This window comes from Dipteris shenzhenensis, chromosome 14, assembly GCF_047967505.1.
Source record: "Dipteris shenzhenensis isolate YYH24624 ecotype China chromosome 14, Dip_SZ_1.0, whole genome shotgun sequence".
NCBI classification, from domain to species: domain Eukaryota; kingdom Viridiplantae; phylum Streptophyta; class Polypodiopsida; order Gleicheniales; family Dipteridaceae; genus Dipteris; species Dipteris shenzhenensis.
Window position 1 is genome coordinate 50,292,697 of NC_141609.1, and position 17,847 is coordinate 50,310,543.

The following is a 17,847-nucleotide window of genomic DNA, read 5'->3' on the forward strand; positions in this document are numbered from 1 at the left end:
TGAGACAGGCATTTCGATCACATGGAGCTATTTCAAGACAGGGCACGGTAAGGGAGAGCACGATGGTGCAAGTGCTTGCGTGAAGCATGCTTTGCATCGATACCAGTTGCATCACATTTTCGATCGCTTCAAGGATGCACACGATGTGGTGCGGTGGTGCAGCCAGCACTTATCCACTAGTGCTATGTCCTCCTTTCAGTCACATGATGATAGGGTGGTGAGCCGGTATTTTTGGTGCGTGGACATTGGGAGTCTTGATCGGTCTAGGCCTTTTGATCATCATTCAGTGTCTGGCACTCTTGATTTCCATTCCATCAGGAGCATAGGTGAGTCTCACCCTGCGATCTTTTGTCGACGGTTTGCATGTTTTTGCTTCGCATGCATTGATGATGATTGGGGAGTGTGCTCCATGATACCATGGGCTGATCCATGGGCATGGCGAGTGCTTTCTCCCTTCTAGCCTTGGGAGGAGGTACATGATGATCAGGATGCGGGATTCAGTTCCTCTAGAGATTATGACCAGCTTACAGATAATTTGTGTATTGGTGATATCTTCGCGGTCATTGCTTCGGAGGGCAATGAGGAGGGTGTGGATGATTACTTGTTGCAATGCTCTATGGTGAAGAGTGTGCTAAATGAGGATACAGTGGATGGGCATGGGATGCACTTCAATGCTCATAGCATGATCGTAGGTGGCCACTATTTTCAGCGAATACAGAGGCGTGGTCATTATATTGAGTTCCAGGAGTATATGGCGGATCAGGAGGCATACATGTATTCTCATCTTGTTGTTGCGATCAAGATTACTTTGAGTCGTGTTCGCACTCGCAAGGCGACGTCCACTCCACGATGGCGCCTTGCAGTGGAGGATCACGAGAGCATACTTGCAACTATTGGCATGAGAGCCGATCCTGAGGAGTAGCACATTACATATTATAGTTTTGGGATCATCAGTTGATACATATAGATTTTTTTTGGGTATCACTAGTTGATTACATATTTTTGTATTCGATATGTATAGGCTCAATGTGTGACCGTACCTTTGTAATTTTCATGGACTCATATTTTGTATTTCACTATGATGATTTGATACACGTTCATACACATCATTGTATTAGATTCTATTTTATACATGATGTCCATTGTCTTCTCAATGGGATTTGTTGCTTTTGTAAAACACAAAATTGTTTATTAGTAGTAATGTTGTAATTGTGTTTTGTGCTTTAGGACATTTTAAAAATGTGACTAAGAAAATTCGCACACGTACTAACCGAAAATTCGCACAGCTCTTAGGCTACCCTAGACCTACATCCACGCAAGATTTGGTCTCCAACTGATTTGGTATGTGCCACGTGGAAGGTATAATGCGTACATTTTTGCAAGCACTCCCTACTAGTGACTACTTATGAAAAATGGCACATGTACTAACCAAATATGCATGTGGACTTATCTGTTGGGGATGAAACTCTGCACAGCTCTTAGGCTACCCTAGACCTACATCCATGCAAGATTTGGTCTCCAACTGATCTGGTATGTGCCACGTGCAAGATATAATACGTACATTTTTACAATCCTTACTAGTGACTACGTATGAAAAATGGCGCACGTACTCACCAAATATGCACATGGACTTATCTGTTAGGGATGAAACTTCGCACGGCTCTTAGGCTACCCTAGACCTACATCCACGCAAGATTTGGTCTCCAACTGATTTGGTATGTGCCACGTGGAAGCTATAATGCGTACATTTTTATAATCCCTACTAGTGACTACGCATGAAAAATGGCATACGTACTAACCAAATACGCACGTGCACTTATCTGTTGGAGATGAAACTTTGCACGGCTCTTAGGCTACCCTAGACATACATCCATGCAATATTTGGCCTCCAACTGATTTGGTATGTGCCACGTGGAAGGTATAATGCGTACATTTTTGCAAGCACTCCCTACTAGTGACTACGTATGTAAATTCGTGCAGGTACTAACCAAATACGCATGTGGACTTATCTGTTGAGGATGAAACTTTGCATGGCTCTTAGGCTACCCTAGACCTACATCCATGCAAGATTTAGTATCCAAGTGATTTGGTATGTGCCACGTGGAAGGTATAATGCGTACATTTTTACAATCCCTACTAGTGACTACGCATGAAAAATGGTGCACATACTAACCAAATATGCACGTGGACTTATCTGTTGGGGATGAAACTTTTCACGGCTCTCAGGCTACCCTAGACGTACATCCACACAAGATTTGGTCTCCAACTGATTTGGTATGTGCCACGTGGAAGGTATATTGCATACATTTTTACATACCTACTAGTGACTACGCATGAAAAATGGTGCACGTACTAACCAAATATGCACGTGGACTTATCTATTGGGGATGAAACTTTGCACGACTCTCAGGCTACCCTAAACGTACATCCATGCAATATTTGGTCTCCAACTGATTTGGTATGTGCCACATGGAAGGTATAATGCATACATTTTTACATTCCTACTAGTGACTACGCATGAAAAATGGCACACACGTACTAACCAAATACGCACGTGGACTTATCTGTTGGGAATGAAACTTCGCTTGGCTCTCAGGCTATCCTAGACATAATCCATGAAAGATTTGGTCTCCAACTGATTTGGTATGTGCCACGTCGAAGGTATAATGCGTACATTTTTACAAGCACTCCCTACTAGTGACTACGTATGAAAAATGGCGCACATACTAACCAAATATGCATGTGGACTTATTTGTTGGGGATGAAACTCTGCACAGCTCTTAGGCTATGATAGACCTACATCCACGCAAGATTTGGTCTCCAAGTGATTTGGTATGTGCCACGTGGAAAGTATAATGCGTACATTTTTGCAATCCCTACTAGTGACTATGTATGAAAAATGGTGCACGTACTAACCAAATATGCACGTCGACTTATCTGTTGGGGATGAAACTTCGCATGGCTCTTAGACTACCCTAGACCTACATCCACGCAAGATTTGGTTTCCAACTGATTTGGTATGTGTCATGTGGAAGGTATAATGCGTACATTTTTATAATCCCTACTAGTGACTACGCATGAAAAATGGTGTACATACTAACCAAATATGCACATGGACTTATCTGTTGGGGATGAAACTTTGCATGGCTCTTAGGCTACCCTAGATGTACATCCATGCAAGATTTGGTCTCCAATTGATTTGCTATGTGCCACGTGGAAGGTATAATGCGTACATTTTTGCAAGCACTCCTTACTAGTGACTACGTATGAAAATTCGCGCACGTACTAACCAAATACGCCTGTGGACTTATTTGTTGGGGATGAAACTTCGCACGGCTCTTAGGCTACCCTAGCCCTACATCCACGCAAGATTTGGTCTCCAACTGAATTGGTACGTGCCATGTGGAAGGTATAATGTGTACAATTTTACAATCCCTACTAGTGACTATGCATAAAAAATGGCACACTTACTAACCAAATACGCACGTGGACTTATCTGTTGGGGATGAAACTTTACACTACATCCATGCAAGCTCTGGTCTCCAACTGATTTTGGTATGTGCCACGTGGAAGTTATAATGCGTACATTTTTACATTCCTACTAGTGACTACACATGAAAAATGGTGCACGTACTAACCAAATATGAACGTGGACTTATCTTTTGGGGATGAAACTTCACACGGCTCTCAGGCTATCCTAGACGTACATCCATGCAAGATTTGGTCTCCAATTGATTTGGTATGTGCCACGTGGAAGGTATAATGCGTACATTTTTACATTCCTACTAGTGACTATCCATGACAAATGGCGCACACGTACTAACCAAATACACACGTGGACTTATCTGTTGGGGATGAAACTTCGCACGGCTCTCAGGCTACCCTAGATGTACATCCATGCAAGATTTGGTCTCCAACTGATTTGGTATGTGCCACGTGGAAGGTATAATGTGTACATTTTTGCAAGCACTCCTTACTAGTGACTACGTATGAAAAATGATGCACGTACTAACCAAATACGCATGTGGACTTATTTGTTGGAAATGAGACTCTGCATGGCTCTTAGGCTACCCTAGACCTACATCCATGCAAATTTTGGTCTCCAACTGATTTGCTATGTGCCACGTGGAAGGTATAATGCGTACATTTTTACAATCCCTACTAGTGACTACACATGAAAAATGGCGCATGTACTAACCAAATACGCACGTGGACTTATCTGTTGGGGATGAAACTTTGTACGGCTCTTAGGCTACCCTAGACCTAGATCCATGCAAGATTTAGTCTTCAATTGATTTGGTATGTGCCACATGGAAGGTATAATGCGTACATTTTTTTACATTCCTACTAGTGACTAAGCATGAAAAATGGCACACACGTACTAACCATATGCATGTGGACTTATCTGTTGGGGATGAAACTTCGAACAGCTCTCACGCTACCCTAGACCTACATCCACACAAGATTTGGTCTCCAACTGATTTGGTATGTGCCACGTGGAAGGCATAATGCGTACATTTTTGCAAGCACTCCCTAATAGTGACTACGTATGAAAAATGGCGCACGTACTCACCAAATACACATGTGGACTTATCTGTTGGGGATGAAACTCTGCACAGCTCTTAGGCTACCCTAGACCTAAGTCCATGCAAGATTTGGTTGCCAACTGATTTGGTATGTGCCACGTGCAAGGTATAATGCATACATTTTTACAATCCCTACTAGTGACTACATATGAAAAATGGCGCACGTACTAACCAAATATGCACGTGGACTTATCTGTTGGGGATGAAACTTCGCACGGCCCTTTAGGCTACCTAGACCTACATCCATGCAAGATTTGGCACATATACTAACCAAATATGCACGTGGACTTACCTGTTGGGGATGAAACTTTGCACAGCTCTCAGGCTACCCTAGACCTACATCAACGCAAGATTTGGTCTCCAACTGATTTGGTATGTGCCACGTGAAAGGTATAATGCATACATTTTTACATTCCTACTAGTGACTACGCATGAAAAATGCCACACGTACTAACAAAATACGTATGTGGACTTATTTGTTGGGGATGAAACTTCGCACGGCTCTCAGGCTACCCTAGACGTACATCCTGGTCTCCAACTGATTTGGTATGTGCCACGTGGAAGGTATAATGCGTACATTTTTACATTCCTACTAGTGACTACGCATGAAAAATGGTACACACGTACTAACCAAATACGCACGTGGACTTATCTGTTGGGAATAAAACTTCGCTTGGCTCTCAGGCTATCCTAGACGTACATCCATGCAAGATTTGGTCTCCAACTGATTTGGTATGTGCAACGTGGAAGGTATAATGCGTACATTTTTACAAGCACTCCCTACTCATGACTACGTATGAAAAATGGTGCATGTACTAACCAAATATGCATGTGGACTTATCTGTTGGGGATGAAACTCTGCATAGCTCTTAGGCTACAATAGACCTACATCCACGCAAGATTTGGTCTCCAATTGATTTGGTATGTGACACGTGAAAAGTATAATGCGTACATTTTTACAATCCCTACTAGTGACTACGTATGAAAAATGGCGCACATACTAACCAAATATGCACGTGGACTTATCTGTTGGGGATGCAACTTCGCATGGCTCTTAGGCTACCCTAGACCTACATCCACGCAAGATTTGGTCTCCAATTGATTTGGTATGTGCCACGTGGAAGGTATAATGCGTACATTTTTATAATCCCTACTAGTGACTATGCATGAAAAATGGCGTACATACTAACCAAATATGCACATGGACTTATCTGTTGGGGATGAAACTTTGCACGGCTCTTAGGCTACCCTAAACGTACATCCATGCAAGATTTGGTCTCCAACTGATTTGCTATGTGCCACGTGGAAGGTATAATGCATACATTTTTTCAAGGACTCCCTATTAGTGACTACGTATGAAAATTCACGCACGTACTAACCAAATATGCCTGTGGACTTATTTGTTGAGGATGAAACTTCGCACGGCTCTTAGGCTACCCTAGACCTACATCCATGCAAGATGTGGTCTCCAACTGAATTGGTATGTGCCACGTGGAAGGTATAATGCGTACATTTTTACAATCCCTACTAGTGACTACGCATGGAAAATGATGCATGTACTAACCAAATACGCACGTGGACTTATTTGTTGGGGATGAAACTTCGCACAGCTCTCAGGCTACCCTAGACATACATCCATGCAAGATTTGGTCTCCAACTGATTTGGTATGTGCCACGTGGAATGTATAATGCGTACATTTTTACATTCCTACTAGTGACTATGCATGAAAAATGGCACACACGTACTAACCAAATACACACGTGGACTTATCTGTTGGGAATGAAACTTTGCATGGCTCTGAGGCTACCCTAGATGTACATCCGTGCAAGATTTGGTCTCCAACTGATTTAGTATGTGCCACCTGGAAGGTATAATGCGTACATTTTTGCAAGCACTCCCTACTAGTGACTACGTATGAAAAATGACGCACGTACTGACCAAATACGCATGTGGACTTATCTGTTGGGGATGAGACTCTGCACGGCTCTAAGGCTACCCTAGACCTACATCCATGCAAGATTTTGTCTCCAACTGATTTGCTATGTGCCATGTGGAAGGTATAATGCGTACATTTTTACAATCCCTACTAGTGACTACGCATGAAAAATGGTGCATGTACTAACCAAATACGCACGTGGACTTATCTGTTGGGAATGAAACTTCGCACAGCTCTTAGGCTACCCTAGACCTAGATCCATGCAAGATTTGGTCTCCAACTGATTTGGTATGTGCCACATGGAAGGTATAATGCGTACATTTTTACATTCCTACTAGTGACTAAGCATGAAAAATGGCACACACGTACTAACCATACACACGTGGACTTATCTGTTGGGGATGAAACTTCGAATGGCTCTCAGGCTACCCTAGACCTATATTCACACAAGATTTGGTCTCCAACTAATTTGGTATGTGCCACGTGGAAGGTATAATGTGTACATTTTTGCAAGCACTCCGTACTAGTGACTATGTATGAAAAATGGCGCATGTACTAACCAAATACGCATGTGGACTTATCTGTTGGGGATGAAACTCTACACAGCTCTTAGGCTACCCTAGACCTACATCCACGCAAGATTTGGTCTCCAACTGATTTGGTATGTGCCACGTGTAAGGTATAATGCATACATTTTTACAATCCCTACTAGTGACTACGTATGAAAAATGGCACACGTACTAACCAAATACGCATGTGGACTTTTCTGTTGGGGATGAAACTTCGCACAGCTCTTTAGGCTACCTAGACCTACATCCACGCAAGATTTGGTCTCCAACTGATTTGGTATGTGCCACATGAAGGTATAATGCGTACATTTTTATAATCCCTACTAGTGACTACGCATGAAAAATGGCGTACGTACTAACCAAATATGCACGTGGACTTATCTGTTGGGGATGAAACTTTGCACGGCTTTTAGGCTATCCTAGACGTACATCCATGCAAGATTTGGTCTCCAACTGATTTGGTATGTTCCACGTGGAAGGTATAATGGCTCTTAGGCTACCCTAGACCCACATCCATGCAAGATTTGGTCTCCAACTGATTTGATATGTGCCACATGGAAGGTATAATGCATACATTTTTACAATCCCTACTAGTGACTACGCATGAAAAATGGCACACATACTAACCAAATACACACGTGGACTTATCTGTTGGGGATGAAACTTTGCACGGCTCTCAAGCTACCCTAGACCTACATCCACGCAAGATTTGGTCTCCAACTGATTTGGTATGTGCCACGTGAAAGGTATAATGCGTACATTTTTACATTCCTACTAGTGACTATGCATGAAAAATGGCACACGTACTAACCAAATACGTACGTAGACTTATCTGTTGGGGATGAAACTTCGCACGGCTCTCAGGCTACCCTAGACGTACATCCACGCAAGATTTGGTCTGCAACTAATTTGGTATGTGCCATGTGGAAGGTATAATGCGTACATTTTTACATTCCTACTAGTCACTACGCATGAAAAATGGCACACATGTACTAACCAAATACACGGCATTATTTTTAAAATACCTTATGTATTTGGTGTGTGAATTGAGATATCTAAAGTTCAAAATCACTCTCCTAATTTTAAATATGCACGTGGGGATGAAATTTCGCACAGCTCTTAGGTTTAGTATAATATATGCAAGCATTGATATATATGAAATTCAATGATATTCAAAATGATAAAGTTCATAGCACGAGAGAGAGAGAGAGAGAGAGAGAGAGAGAGAGAGAGAGATCTTATAGTGGAACAACTTTTCAATGCTTAATGAATGTTTATAATTACTTCACACGGCATTATTTTTAAAATACCTTATGTATTAGATGTGTGAATTGATATATATGAAATTCAAAATCATACTCCTAATTTTAAATGTTTATGTTAGATTTGAACAAACTATAAATTGAGATAAACAAAGTAAGAAGAACATCATGAAAGTACCAAAATGCTCACACATCATAAAAGTAAGAACAATATCATGAAAGTACCAAAATGAATGTGTACATCATCATCATCATCGTGCAGAAGTGCATCCCTAAACAATATGTGTGAAACAATCATTCTGAATCAGAATCTAATAACTCCACATAGGATCCTCTAGTCATCCTCTGACGTGGCTTCTGAATGACCTGCTGCCCAATCGTCCCCGCTGTGTGCCCTCAGGCAAAGCCGGATCAGATGGGCCAGCCTCATCTCCTACATGAGATGGGCCAGCCTCATCTCCTACATGAGATGGGCCAGCCTCATCCTGATGAAGAGGAGGGCATGCTGCACGAGCCACCGCTGCCATCTCTTCCTCCCTCACCTCCTCTATGTATGCGCGCCTTAGCTCCCAAAGTCGTGCATCAGCGAATACTTGTGCAGCCTCAAATCTAGCTTGAGTAATCGTCTCTACATGTAGAAGACGTTGGTCTCAGCCCTGCCCAAGCTACTGCTCATCCCACTGCTACAATGATATCTGAAGCTCTACCTCTCGCTCAATACAGCGTGCCTCCTCTGCTCGTGCCTCGTCACTTGGCATGAAATCACCATATGAGAAGCGTCACGGAACACATGCTGCAACCACTGACGTATCAGCACCCTCCTGCTGCAGCAAAGCTCTCTGTGCCTCCTCCCTGTAGTGCTCTGTCAAGACCACACGGGCAAATGGATCAATGGCCTGATGATGACTAGGATATAGATCATCCATGCCTAGTCCTCTGTATGTGGCCACATCAATGTCAGCAAAGCATACAAGGCACACTGATCGTGCCACCATGTGGCGGGTCATGCAATGGAGATGTGCGATGGAGATGTGCGATGTGGCTGCACCCTAGTCCAAACCACCCTACAGTGTCAAAATCCTCGTGGCAAAGGACGCAAGCGACGGTAGGAAGCCTGGCTATGACTGGTGCATCTATGGGTGTCCTAGTCGGCACATCTACAGGAGGAGCGGGGTACAGGGCCACACTGGGGTCGATCCTATGGCGAGATGGATCACGACTAATATGTCTCAACTGCAAAATATAGTGCTCCACTTGATGGTAGGCTATTCGTGTTCGAATCCTCTGCTCCTTCAAATCTGCTTCTAACAGTCGTACATGAGACCCCATATCCTGACGCAATAGATGTGCCTGCAATGCAAACATGTCGCATACATGGTGAGAATTAACCAAAAAACTTCAGTTCAAAACATGCAACAAAAAAATAAACTAAAATAATCAGAATAACTAACCTTGTCCCTAGACTCGGCCAACAATGCCTCCAACTCTGCAATCCGTGCGTCTCGAGTCTCCAACTCATGCTAAGGCGATGTAGATGTGGGAGGTGTTGTACATGTGGGAGGCTCCATAGATGTGGGAGGTGGAATCGAAAGTGATCTCGATAGGGCAGAGACCATGTCATGCAAGGATGAGGCCACTGAATGAACATCCCTCCTAATCCGTCCTCCAACAGCTCGCAATGCTGGTGCAGGGATAGTTTGCAGCTCTGGTGCCTCGCGTCGATGCCGAACACCTATAGTCTGACGCTCTTGACGCCCCATCCTACCATGTCCCGCTCCTGATCTTGGACGGGTACTAAGGTAGTCTACCCGATGACCAAGCACAATCTCGGCGTATAGCTGCATGGCAAATGACCTGGCTATCTGACGGTTGTGAGGCAATCGACCACCATTCGCAGCAAGATATCTCGGATAAATGTGTGCTGCTATGACGGGGTGTCTACAAGGAAAATATAAAAGGGCTGCCTTGATCATGGTTGCACTGCCTCAGTGTGACCATCCCAAAACAAATCCTCTAAGGCCTGCCTGTGCGGTGACTCACGCTCAAACAACTCTCGAATGGATCTCCAATCCAAGCCATGACCACCAATCTCTGCCTCAGCCTGTGCCTGAAAGGTATCCAAAACGTCCTCAACTATGTCTAATCAACCTAGAGCATCAATGACTGAATCTAGGCTCGCAACCAAGTGAGGGGGTGCCCTAGCATCCTGCAGTGCCCTCATCTCGGCTCTCAAAATCGCCATCTGCATATGAACAGTGGTGCTAGAACCTGCGCGACAGCTGGCAGATGTACAAAAAAACACATGGAAATTAATATTCTATTTGGGTAATGAAAATTAATATTCTATTCAATGGGACTTAATAATCTATCTGCGTAATGAAAACTTTTAGCTAGCCAATTTTGATTGAATTTTTGCAAAATCTCATGACAAGGGATTCCCTAGTTCCCTATTTCTATAGTTTCACGTGCCACCTAAAGGGATTGCTAGCCACATGATCTACCCTCTCCATGCATCAACCTCTCGCACCATATGATTTGAAAATGATGTGTACGTGAATGTGTTGTTCAAATCATCCTATTTGTTTGATTGATTACACTAAGGCACGTACTCATTGAAAAATAATATAAAAGCTACTTTAAACTCTTATTCTCTTTTTTTTAATAGATGATTTCTAAAAACAAAATTTAAATGTTTTTATATTTAATTTAAAGCTTCAATAATTTGAAAGCTAACATAAAAACTACTTTAATATATATTTTTTACAATAGATGATTTTAAAAAACAAAATATATACGTTTTTTACATTTAAATAAAAACTTCACTAACTTAAATAATATAAAAGCTACCTTAAACTCTTATTTTCTTTTTTTTTAAAGATGATTTTTAAAAATAAAATTTAAACGTTTTTTCTTTTTTTCTTTTTTTCTTAAAGATGATTTTTAAAAATAAAATTTAAACATTTTTTTATTTAACAAAAAAAAGACTAATTTGAAAAATATCATAAAAACTACTTTATCTCTTTTTTTTTTAATAGATGATTTTATAAAAAAATACGTTTTTTACATTTAAATAAAAACTTCACCTTAAACTCTTATTTTCTTTGTTTCTTAAAGATGATTTTTAAAAATAAAATTTAAACATTAAAAAAAAACAAAGCTAACATAAAAACTACTTTAATCTCCTTTTTTTTTAATAGATGATTTTAAAAAACAAGGTAAATACGTTTTTTACATTTAAGTAAAAATTTCACTAACTTAAATAATATAAAACCTACCTTAAACTCTTATTTTCATTTTTTCTTAAAGATGATTTTTAAAAACTAATTTTTATTTAAATAAAAAAAGGACTAATTTAAAAAATAACATAAAAACTACTTTGTCTCTTTTTTTTTAATAGATGATTTAAAAAAACAAGGTAAATACGTTTTTTATATTTAAATAAAAACTTCACTAACTTAAATAATATAAAACCTACCTTAAACTCTTATTTTCTTTTTTTCTTAAAGATGATTTTTAAAAATAAAATTTAAACGTTTTTTTATGTTCGAGTACAAGGAGATAGCTACACCTATGGAGGTAAATGCGAGGTTGTCTATAGAGGATGCCTCACCACCAACAGACATCAGAAGGTACAGGAAATTGGTCGGCAGTCTCATCTATCTATGCAACACCAGACTGGTGATGAAACAATGGCTGCTAGGGGCCTTTCAGAGCTATGACTAAGAATGTTGAGTAGTGGAGATTTAGATTCATTGAGATAGTAGGTAACACACACACACACACACACACATATATATATATATATATAGAGAGAGAGAGAGAGAGAGAGAGAGAGACTCTTTCACAAGGTTTGCTTGTGAGGACGGAAGGACAATGCTAGGTAGGGTTGGTAGTAAGTACAAGCAAGGCATGCAACTTGCAAGCTTGAGGGCTTCAATAAGATTGACAACAATGTGTGCCAATGTGTGGGAAAGTGTGAAGAGAGTTAATGCTTTTAGGGGACCAATTTTTACAAGAAGCGTAAAGAGAGTTAATGCTTTTGCGGGACCAATTTTGGAAAAGTGTGAAGAGAGTTAATGCTTTTAGGGGACTAATTTTTACAAGAAGTGTAAAGAGAGTTGATGCTTTTGGGGGACCAATTTTTACAAAGCTGACAAGGTGGCATAGCCACTAGAGACTAGATACAAACTCTCTTTTTGACAAGGTGGCATAGCCACTAGAGACTTGCTAAGGTAGATACAAACTCTCTTGTAAGAGGGAGTGGAGTGACTACATGTAAAAGCATGGACAATAACTTGGCTTTTAATGTTATGGGCCCCAGAACCTTGATGTAATGTAAATCACTGCAGAAATAAACCATTCCCTAAACATACTTTTACTCTTGGAAGTTGGAAGGCCTATGGCCATGAGGGGTTCAATAAAATTAAGGCAATGCGTATATAGCGTGATGACGTGAACTTAATGTAGACTTTAAAATGTAAGGCAATGATTGGGGTGAAAGATACATGAAAGGGGGCATAGGTACATTGGGGAAGTGAAAGAGAACGAGGGTGTTCCATTGTGGCTTGGAAATTGAAGGGCATGCAACCGTGAAATGAGGGATTGCAAAGTGCTTTTTTTTTTGTGGCTCTTAGGGGGTGTTAAAACCCACAACCTCTAGTGCTTAAAGGAAACAAAAAAGTGGAGGTTTCTCCTCCCACTCACACACCCACCCCCCCACACCTGGCCGTCTACGAGGGGCACAAGTGTTAGTGGCCTAGTAGGAGTCTTCTCGAGGGACTTGAATGCCACCTTAAAGGCAGTTCCTCTATGGGAGCTTGCTTGCTAGTTGAGGGCCAGTGCACACCCTCCTAGGTTGCAAATTGAGAGAAGCTGGAATGGGTGGTATTTTTTTCACACACAGTAAATGGCTCTAGCCATTGAATGCTTGTACAACATCATGGAGAGAGGCTGTCTGAAAACTGAGTTGGGTGAGTGTTTGCAGGATCAAAAGGGAACCTTCAAAAAATGGAGATTGGAGGGGATCGATCAGGCTTTGACTGAGTCTAAGACGGCTGACTTGACTGGTCAGAGGGAAAACGTTTAAAGGATGCACAAGAGACTCGTGCCTCAAACACACCAGTGTGCGCACCTCCACGTCCCGACTCTTCTTTACTCAACTCTTCAACCATTTCATTCGACTGCAAGCTGCACTTTTTCCTCTCTCTCCTACAGGCTTTTGCTGTACTTCTTCGTCTTCCTCACCACTCGATTCTTCAAGCTTTTGCTGCTCCATGGATTCCCTGGCTGCCCCTTCCCTCCTCTCCTCCTCCATCCCCCCTCTTCCCTCCAAAGCTTTTGCCCACCCCCCTCCCCCCGCCTCCTCCTCCTTCTCCTTCCCCTCCCACCACTGGAAGAGCGCCTGTGCCACCATTAACGGCCAGGTCGCCTCCCAACTCAGCAAAGAAAAGGGCTCTGGCCTCGATCTCGTCCCTCTCCCCGATGCCGATGACAGCCTCCTTCCCAAAGATGTCAACCTTCCCCGTCCCCTCTCCATCTCCGATCTCTCCCCTGCCCCTATGCATGGTTCTACCCTTCGTGTTGCTTATCAGGGTGTCCCTGGCGCTTACAGTGAAGCAGCAGCAGGTAAAGCTTACCCCAACTGCGAGCCCGTCCCCTGCGACCAGTTCGAAGCTGCTTTTCAAGCTGTTGAGCTCTGGCTTGCCGATCGTGCTGTTCTGCCCGTGGAGAATTCTCTGGGAGGTAGCATTCACCGAAATTACGATCTGCTTCTCCGCCATCGCTTGCATATAGTCGGCGAAGTCCAACTCCCCGTGCACCATTGCCTCCTCGCAATGCCTGGGGTCTGCAAGGGGGAACTGCAACGCGTCATCAGTCATCCGCAAGCCCTCGCCCAGTGCGAGCACACTTTGACGCGCTTGGGGCTCGATGTAGCTCGCGAGGCCGTGGATGATACCGCAGGGGCAGCTCAATTCATCGCTGACAATAACCTGAGGGACACTGCAGCTATCGCTAGTCAGCGAGCGGCTGAGATCTATGGCATGAACGTGCTGGCCGATGGCATACAGGACGACAGCGGTAATGTAACGCGCTTCGTGATGCTGGCTAGAGAACCCATCATCCCCAGGGTCGACCGGCCGTTCAAGACGAGCATCGTTTTCGCAAACGAAGAAACCACAGGCTCTCTTTTCAAGGTGCTATCGGCGTTTGCCTTCCGAAACATAAATCTTACAAAGATAGAAAGCCGGCCTCAAAGGAAGAAGCCTCTTCGTATCGTGGACAGCACCAACAGCGGGAAAGCCAAGTACTTCGAATACTTGTTCTACATAGATTTTGAAGCTTCTATGGCTGATCCTCGGGCTCAAAACGCGCTTGCCGAACTGCAGGAGTTTACGAGTTTTTTGAGAGTGCTGGGTAGTTATCCAATGGACATGACGCCTCTGGTGCGGTCTCCTCCGTTGTGAGATTTCTTCTAGCCTAAGTATGCAACTCATGTTAAGCGCTTGCGCTCTCGCAGCCAAGGCTCTTCGGCTGGCAGAGCTGTTATGAAGTGTTTAGACGTTCCTGACCATGAAGAATTCCGCCGAAGAACTACAAGTGTAACTAGAATGTGTTTCATTAGTATCTTAGAGCCCTCTCATCAAGCCGAGGCGATTTCATTCCATTATGACAATGCGACTAAATTAATTGTTGATCACGGAAAGGGCTGATTAAGTCCTCTGGTTGTACCACCATTCTTGTTGCGACATTAACGACCATGAGCAGACGGCAGAACGTCAATTCTCTCCGATGTACAGCTCCAGCAGCCTCGTGAGCGCTTCCCCAAAATAAGGAAAAGATCTGTGTAATCTCGGCCACTGGATTGTAAAAGTCAGTATGATGACACTTCGCGTTGGCCAAAATGCAAGCTACCTCCCATGTTAAGACTGCTTGCCTTGGAAAGTTGTAAGTGGTATGTTGTAGGTGCATGTTTTCTCACATGCCACATTTGAATATTAGGTCTACAGATCTCGTTCTTTCTCTTTCACTGAGTATTTCAATGGACACGAATTATTTCGGGTGTCAAGGTATAGCAAAAAATAAAAATTTTCCTGCTTGATTGCGCCCCTGCCACATCTAGTGCAGAATTGTATCGGCTGGTATCTTCGTGCCGTGATTATATATATGGTGAGCAAAGTGAATGCCATGAACTGTAATTTTGGTTGATTGTCTGGTTGCGGAGACAGATGAGGAAGCAGTAAGAAGGGCTAGACTAGATCTCTAGGGGACATCCTCTTGACGGTGGCTGAGATTTGGCAGCTGCTGGTCTTCTATCCATTTGAGGAGTCACAAAGAGGGTTGGAGTTGCTGCTCGTCATGGGGAGTCTTGTATTGTGATCACCAATAGCATGACCCGTCTTCGATAGGGGCTTAGATAGATATAGATGGTTAATGATTTCTCATCACCCTCACAAACTAAACACTAGTGAATAATGGTCTCATGATCTTTCCTTACTTCAGGCAACGCTTTAGTTACACTTTTGTTACAAAAGTGTCCCACACCATTTGCTTGAAAGGCAGCCCTTTAGTTTGGCTTGAGTTTCCATTTTCGTTGTTGTCTTGCTCTTCGTGCGTTTCGCTCGTATTTGTGGAGCATCAGAGCGTTGTCTCTTGTAAAAGCCAGCGTTTGAAAAACAAGCACCATCCAATACGTGAACAGGCGGGTGTTTTCGTCGCCATACAGGTCGGGGCTTACTTGCACAAAAATGATTAAGTAAAAATCATCGGGTCATCAGCATTAAATTTGCTCCTCGCGAGTCGCCAGCAACAGATAAAAGATGCCTACGGGCTGTCAATCAAATTACCTGCCAGCTTGCTTCGACGCTGTTGAGATTACTCCCAGCCATAGCTCGCAGCCCAACGATCCTTTGCAGAGCCCAGACAAGCGAGCAACAATGGTCACAACCTTGCTTCTCTTGGATTCCGAGACTCCTAGCCATTCTATGTACTCAAAATCCCTTTCGCTCGGAGGCATCCTTGCCTCGCTTGTCACCCTTGGCGTCCTGCCAGGCAAATGGAAGCCAGTCCCCGCAGATTCCTTGCATTGATAGCACATTATCCCTGGCAATCCCACCAACGGCGGCGGTGGCTTTCGCATTTGGAGTCTTACCATTGAATCAAATATCTGAGAGCAGCAATGCATCGGTGACTTCCTGCTTAGAGGTCCTTTGTTTCGATCATCCCACCTTGTCTGCATGCTGCTTCTTTAGCCCGAAGTCTCGTTTGCTTATGTTTTCGGGCTCTCCATCTGTTCTGACGCCTTCCGCTGATACGATGCTTCCCAAGAGTAGGTTGGCCGAGAGAAGGGACTTTACTTCTCCTCTAAAGGAGAATGTGCAGCCACATGATGCGGTAAGAACTAAACAATGTGTCTCAAAGCTTGTCGCATTTTAGAGTAATGATGACGCATCGCGTTGCGAGATGCTGCAAGGATGGAAGTCCCGGAGAAAGCTACAGGCCGCAATTCTAAGAAAAGAGGAATTCTGGCAATCAATTCTGAAGCTTGCAATGAGAGCATCGAGGGATTGAAGCGTCAAAAACGATTTGAAAGCCCCTCCGCTGTGCTGCTTAGGTCTAATCCCAATAACTGGGTAGTGCTCCGCTGTGCAATGCACTTCATCTGAATCAATCTTCTCCTCCGGTGACGTTCGGCCTCTTTTCTAGACTGCATCGATGAAATCTATGTCGCCCCCCCTTCCCTTCCCCCCTCCCAAATCAACTCTTGAACATCGTTTTCTTCTGTCAACTTCAACGCTTCATAAAATATCGAATAAGGAAGGCAGTGCTGTAGAGCACATCATGTGCTCTCTTGTTTGGTATGCTAAATTGGCATGAACTATTATCTCAACTCGGGCAGGTAGCTATATCGACTCGAGATTACGTTTTATTTTGAATATCGTAATTTTAGCACATAGCTACACTTTTTGATTTTAATATGGCACATAGCACTTTGCAATCCTCATATAGCACTTTCATTCTGCAGATAGCACTTTGCATTATGTACATAGTACTTTACATTTAGCACATAACCACATATTTTTGTGGGGGAGAGTTGGCATAGTTTATCTCCAAAGTCATAAGATCAAGGAGTGCTCCTTTTTTTAGGTTCATTTCAATTTGCATATGGTACAAAGCAATTTGAATTTCGCAATAGCGATTTGAATTTTGCAATAGCGATTCGCATTTGGATTATAGTATGTCATTGCATTTAGCACATAAGCACACATTTGTGTTGGAAGAGAGTTGGCACATTTCCTCTCCAAAAGTTATAAGACCAAGGAAAGTGCCCTTCCTTGGGTTCAGTTAATTTGCATATAGCACAAAGCAATTTGAATTTTGCACATAGCACCTTTGCATTTGGCTAATAGTACTTTGCATTTAGAATATAACCACACAGTTGTCGGGGAGAGTTGGCACACTTCCTCTCCAAAAATTATAAGACCAAGAGTTGGTA

The 17,847-nt window shown here is 42.9% G+C and overlaps 1 pseudogene; it reads left to right on the forward strand.

The window, feature by feature from the left end:
- The first annotated feature begins 13,570 nt into the window (after nucleotides 1–13,570).
- Nucleotides 13,571–15,440, forward strand: LOC147894776 (arogenate dehydratase 1 pseudogene; annotated as a pseudogene).
- Nucleotides 15,441–17,847: the final 2,407 nt, after the last annotated feature.